Consider the following 6,251-nt stretch of genomic DNA (forward strand, 5'->3'; position numbering starts at 1 on the left):
CCATAGCCAACTGGCTGGTGATCCCTGGCCCCAAAGAAGTGCGTCAGACCTCAACCAGGGCCAGAGCCTTCTCAGTCCTGGCCCCCACATGGTCGAATGAGCTCCCCAAAGAGATCAGTGCTCTTCCTGAACTCCCACAATTTCAAAGGGCATGTAAAAGGGTGATATGATGTTGAAATGGCCAAGCAGGTAAACAAGGTTGCCTCCTCATTCAAAACTCTGCCACCTTGCTTGTCACAGGCATTTGAGGCCAGATGACTCCACATCTGTTGGTCCCCCACACCCCCCTCCATGATCTGAGCCTGGCTGACCTCCCACTGGTTTGTGTTGAAAGTTGCCCCATTTTTTTATAAGCTACGTTCAGTTATAGATTTCTATGTACATTGACCTTTTATTTAAACTGCCCTGAGCCTTACGGGAGGGCGGTATAGAAATCCAAGGAACAAAATAAATAATATAGCTAAGTCTGGTGATGCATTTGCATTTAGACAACAGCTGCAACCTTGGCAGCTGCCAGTGTTCACTAGATGGGGCTGCTGAGTTCCCAGGGTGGGCTTCAGAGGCTAGACAGTACTGCATTGCCAGTCTTCAGTTATTGATGCGTGATGTTCCTTCCTTACTGAGGCTATCCTGTAGAGAAAGATGCTGGCCCTGTGAGGAAAGACCAGGGGGTGCTAGAGGTTCATCACACACTGCAGGGGGTACAGACAATTGGCATCCCCCCCCCCCAATTACTAGAACTCAAGAAGAACTGGTTCTTAAATGCCGCTTTTCTCTACCCGAAGGAGTCTCAAAGCGGCTTACAATCCTCTCCCCAAAACAGGCACCCTGTGAGGGAGGTGAGGCTGAGGGAGCCCTGATATTACTAAAGAAGAATTGGTTCTTATAGGCCGCTTTTCTCTATCCAGAGCAGTCTCAGACTCTCCTGTTTCTTTCACATGGAAAGGGAGGACTCTTTTTAGGCACATGGTGACATGCATGATCAGAAGATGCATTCCCCTCTCACACAGGAAGGAATACCTCTTTTGATGTTTGCTGTGATATGTGTGCCCAGAAAAGAAGACAAAGAGTTGGTTCTTATATGCCGCTTTTCCCTACCCAAAGGAGTCTCAAAGCGGCTTACATTCGCCTTCCCTTTCCTCTCCCCACAACAGACACCCTGTGAGGGAGGTGAGGCTGAGAGAGCCCTGAGATTACTGCTTGATCAGAACAGCTTTCTCAGTGCCATGGCCAGCCCAAGGTCACCCAGCTGGCTGCATGTGGGGGAGCGGGGAATCAAACCAGGCTCACCAGATTACAAGTCTATATTCCTATCCACTACACCAAGCTGGCTCTCAAGGGCATCCAGTGACACTGATAGGTTGTGGGGACTGTGGTGACTTCCCCTGCTGCCCTGAAAAGCCTAGTTGAGGTCCCAATGGGCATTTTTGGGATGGCAGCAGGAAGCGCTGGCAGGGATTCCAGTTCTCCCTCCTCTACCCTGTTCCCGGTGAGGAGCAGCCCCACGCTCCTTTCCCAGTGGTGGTCATAGGCAGAATGGTGGCAAGTGCACCAGAGTGTTCTTTGCAGGGTTTGAGCGGGGCCAGGTCATTGGCTGTGGACCGGAAGCAGAGGCTGAACCGGCTCTGCACAGCGGCCCTCTGCTCAAATATTCCAACAGCCTCTGCAGGCGTCAGTGGGTGTTTTCAGGGTGGTGGTGGTGGTGGGAAGCACTGGCAGGGACTCTGCGGCTCCCCCTGCCACCAAAATGGCTCGGTGAGCCCTCAGTCCCTGGTGGGTGTTTACAGGGCAGTGGTAGGGAGCAGCGGCAGGGACTCTGCTCCTCCCTTTGCCAGCCCGAAAAGGCTCGCTGAGGCCTTAGCAGGAGTTTTCGGGGCGGGGACTCTGCTCCTCCCTCCACTGCCCTTCAAGAGGCGTTTTCGGGGTGGCAGCAGGAAGTGCTGGAGGGGGCTCCGGTTCCTGGAGAGGAGCGTCCCAACCCACCTCCTTTCCCAGAGGCGGTCAGGGGCAGAATGGTGGCAAGTGTGCCAGAGTGCTCCTTGCCGGGTTTGTTGGGAGTGGGTAAAAGTGGGGCCAGGACGCACAGAGCTTTGCTGTTAGCTTCCTGATTGGCTCTGCTCGAATATTTTGACAGTAGAAGAAGAAGAAGAAGAAGAAGAAGAAGAAGAGTTGGTTCTTATATGCTGCTTTTCCCTACCCAAAGGAGTCTCAAAGTGGCTTACAGTCTCCTTCCCTTTCCTCTCCCCACAACAGACACCCTGTGAGGTGGGTGAGGCTGAGAGAGCCCTGATATTACTGCTCGGTCAGAACAGTTTTATCAGTGCCGTGGTGAGCCCAAGGTCACCCAGCTGGCTGCATGTGGGGGAGCGGAGAATCAAACCCGGCATGCCAGATTACAAGTCTGCACTCCTAACCACTACACCAAACTGGCTCTCCAGTGACGTGTAAAGATTTGTGCTCCTCCTGTCATGGGTGAAACAGTAAATTTCATAATGTTTGTGGCGGAATGTGAAAACAGGGCTATAGCAATTTCACTGTGGTTTTTCGTTTTTTACAGGTTAACAACGACGCAGAGGACATTGATAGTTCCCTCACGCAACTCAACTCATTTGGGGCAGCTACGAGCATTAGGATAGGGGACAGAATTGTCTTTGGCATGACTGATCATAAGCTGAAGGAGAAACGACTCGAGAAGCTAGCAGCCATCTGAGAGAAATGCTGATTCTGGGAGTTTAGGCAGATGGTGAGTGGGTGGGCAGAAGGGACTGTGTCCATGCTTGGCTCTTGTCACAAGAGTCTTGTGGGCCTTTCTTGCATGCCCAGGGAAATGCCACTTGGGGATCAGGAGGCAAATTTCCACTAGGCCAGACTGGCCAGGGATTCTGGTTTTATTGGGGAGGGCATCATTGTGAATTCCCTGCATTCTACAGACGACCCTGGAGGGCCCTTCCAACTCTGTGGTTCCATGATTCTAATTTGCTGCCCTCACCCTTGCAAAGGCAATTGATACTTGCAGCGCTCAAACCTTGGCTCATGCACAAACCTAGCCAAAGACTGCAGTGGCTCCCATGACACAATAGCACAGAGATAACAGTGAAAGCAGCCGAGACACAAAGTTCCCAAGCAATGCTCTAGCCTCAAAATGTAACAATTGAACAGAAAGTCCCTGACCAAGCAGGGGGCTTGGGGGAAAATTGTTTGTGCAAAAAGATCTGCTCAGAAGGAGTCTGGAAAGTCCCTTTTCCAGAAATAATGACCTAGATATTTGCTTGACGCGGGAACTTGAGGAAATGCCTTTGTGTTATATAAACTCGCCTGTTGCTAATTGGACCAGTCAGGAAGTTTATTCACAGTGCTACCCCCACCCACCCAGCCCACAGGGAAAAACCTGATTCTTTTCTTTGGTGGTGCACAGATTATACTCAGGAAAGAAGGGGAGGGGGGTGGACAGAAGAAAATGTTTGTGCTGAGTTGCACCCAATACTGTGAAAATCAAGAGCATTCGATGAGTGCAGAAAAGGCCGGGGTCAATGTGATCAGTAACAACGCAGGCAACATTTATTTATTTCCGTACAGAGGCACAAACCTCGCATGGCGTGCAGTTGTAAGCCATGCATTTGCACACTTCCTCATGGGAGACCCCTCCCCATTTTCCCTCGGGCTCATCACAGCTTTTTGCCCCCCCCAAGGGAAAACAAGCCAAACTTCTCCCCCCCACCCCTTCACTTGGCCTGTCAATCATAGCAAGCCACCAATCACAGCACAGAGGTTCTCTTGTGGACTGAAACCTTCCCCCACCCGAGCCCCTAAATTAATTTTTTTAAAGGCACTTCTGTGTTGCTATGCAGTAATGCCACAACACAGATGCATTTTTAATTAAAAATTAAGATTTCTGCATTGCTATGGAGAAAAACAAGAACGATACAGCATTCCCTCCCTTATTTGGGGGGGGGATTCGTGGTGTTTCAGACTATGTCTGGGTAGATTTGTGAGAGGCTGGAAATCAGGAAGTCCCAGGACCAGAAGCAGAGTCTGGACAGGCCCTGGACAGTCTCCGCCCAGGAGCCAGTTTCCACAATGTTACAGAGACATTTGGCAAGCTTGAATATTTCATGGAAATAATAAACTAGATAGGCCATTTGGAAGGAAATATGATAAGAAAAACAAACACCCGGTGAAGAGAATCATAATTTCTGACAGTAATGTGTATCGCAGTGAAAACTCTCCTAAAGGGAAGGGAGTGTTAAAGATGTTCTCAAAGTAATACAGATGGCAGAAAGTTCATAAGCAAATAGGTCAGACAGACCCAATGAAAGGACCTAGCAAGATCCATGTATGACTCCAGAAAAGTTTCTTTCTGTAGTTATAAGAGGTGCACAGAATAAAGGCCAGGCAAGGGAGGAGGACACAGTGGGTGAGGTGAAATCACTGCCATCCGCTCCTGACTAAACCCAAGAGAATTCTTTTCAGTTCTATTTCCTCCTGTAAGGGAGTGAAGAATTCAAGCCTTTAAATTAACTGGAAAGAGATAAAATCCAAATGCAATGTTTTTAAAAAAGCAAAAGACCAAAAAGAGAGAGAGAGAGAGAGAGCGACCTATGTAGCTTCTCAAGCAGATGAATGGGGTAGAGAACATCCAGCATTGAGGAGACTGGGCCTGGCTGAAGGTCACATTGTAAACTTCCTGGCTAATGGGAACCTGACCCCTCTTCCCATCTCCATCGAGCCCCAGCAATCTGCACTTTGGCTATCATCACCTGGCATTTAGCTCTTCTATTTTGGTACTCTCCTACTATGCAAAAATGGAAATATTCCTGAGAGCTGTTCCATACGAGCGACAGAGTTGCTCTGTACAAAACGATTCTCAAAAGTTACTTGGATAAACTGTTAGGTAATGTGACCTACAGGGCCAGTTTTTCCATGTAGCTTATACAGCGTGGGCTACGGGCCCCACACTTCCAGGAGCCCCACACAATGCCTCTCTTCCCTTATGGCACAAATTTATTAGGACAACAACATCAAACTGCTGGGGCAGGAAGGAAGGTGGGTGAATTGTGCAGGTGCAGCCCTAAGAAGGAGGACCCAAGAGACCCGGTGGGAATGAAGAGCATGCTTGCACACACATGCCCTTTGTGCTGCAGTGGGGAGAAGAAGCAGCCCATTTTGTCCTCTTCTGTCCAAGCCCAATCCCTTTGTCACCCACTTCTGCCTCACCACTGCTCCTTCCTCCATGCCCTGCACTCATGTTGCATCCCTTGCCTCCCCCCTCCTGTATGGAATCACTGATCAGGTGAGTCGGAGGCCTCTCCTCCTTTGCTTCTTCCAGCACACACTTGGCAAGGGCCTTTTGGGAAAAGTGCGCTCCTTAAGGACATTCCGACTGGCCCTCTTTTCCACTGAGGGAGGCCCTCTGCCCTCAGTCCGGCTGCTCCCACTGCAGTGGGGCTCAGCTGGGGCCCCACAAATCGTCAAACTGCCTCTGGCGGTCCACACAAATGTCTATAGTTTGCTATAAGCAGGATTCCACTATGTAATTTGGCATCATGTCATGTCCTGTGTTAATACTTTGCCTCAGTTCTGTTTTTAGATTTGTGGTGGATTCTATACTCCTAATTGTATTGCATTGTTTTTTGAATGCTGCATCCTGTGTCCCATTCCGCACAAGCTAAATGTAGCAGGAGTGTGGCAAATTGCAAACGCTACTAATTTGCAGTTATGCATGACGTCGCACACAATCTGCCACACTCCTGAAACAGACCCGCGAAAAGCGCTTCGTTGTACCGCTTCCAGGGAAATCCCAAAAAATGGATTCACCCTCTGGAAAGTGCTACACACTTGCAAGCAATCTGCAACACTAGTGAAAAAGACCTGTGCGTTCCCATTGTTGCGGTTTCAGCAAAGTCCCTCCCCCTGGCTTTCTCCTTTGAACTTCCGGTGAAGCGATCGCCATTTTTTTTTCTTGGAGCAAGCAGAGAGCAACGAGCCAGCGAGCCTTCATTTACCCAGCGAGGCTTCTCCGGCTGTTGTCCCTCCACAGAGCTGCTTTAAAGCTCCCCTCAAGTCGCCAAGCACAACACAGCCCTGTTTGCAAGTTCCCTTTAGAGCCAGTTTGGTGTAGTGGTTAGGAGTGCGGACTTCTAATCTGGCATGCCAGGTTCGATTCTGCACTCCCCCACAAGCAGCCAGCTGGGTGACCTTGGGCTCGCCACGGCACTGATAAAACTGTTCTGATCGGGCAGTGATATCAGTGC

General features: G+C 49.9%; 1 protein-coding gene across 1 annotated transcript in view; it reads right to left on the reverse strand.

Annotated features, from left to right (window-relative positions):
• Window positions 1–6,251, reverse strand: part of C1H11orf98 (chromosome 1 C11orf98 homolog) — a 32,202-nt gene that overhangs the window by 9,929 nt on the left and 16,022 nt on the right. The window lies entirely within an intron of this gene.

Source organism: Paroedura picta, chromosome 1 (assembly GCF_049243985.1).
Source record: "Paroedura picta isolate Pp20150507F chromosome 1, Ppicta_v3.0, whole genome shotgun sequence".
Taxonomy (NCBI): Eukaryota; Metazoa; Chordata; class Lepidosauria; order Squamata; family Gekkonidae; genus Paroedura; species Paroedura picta.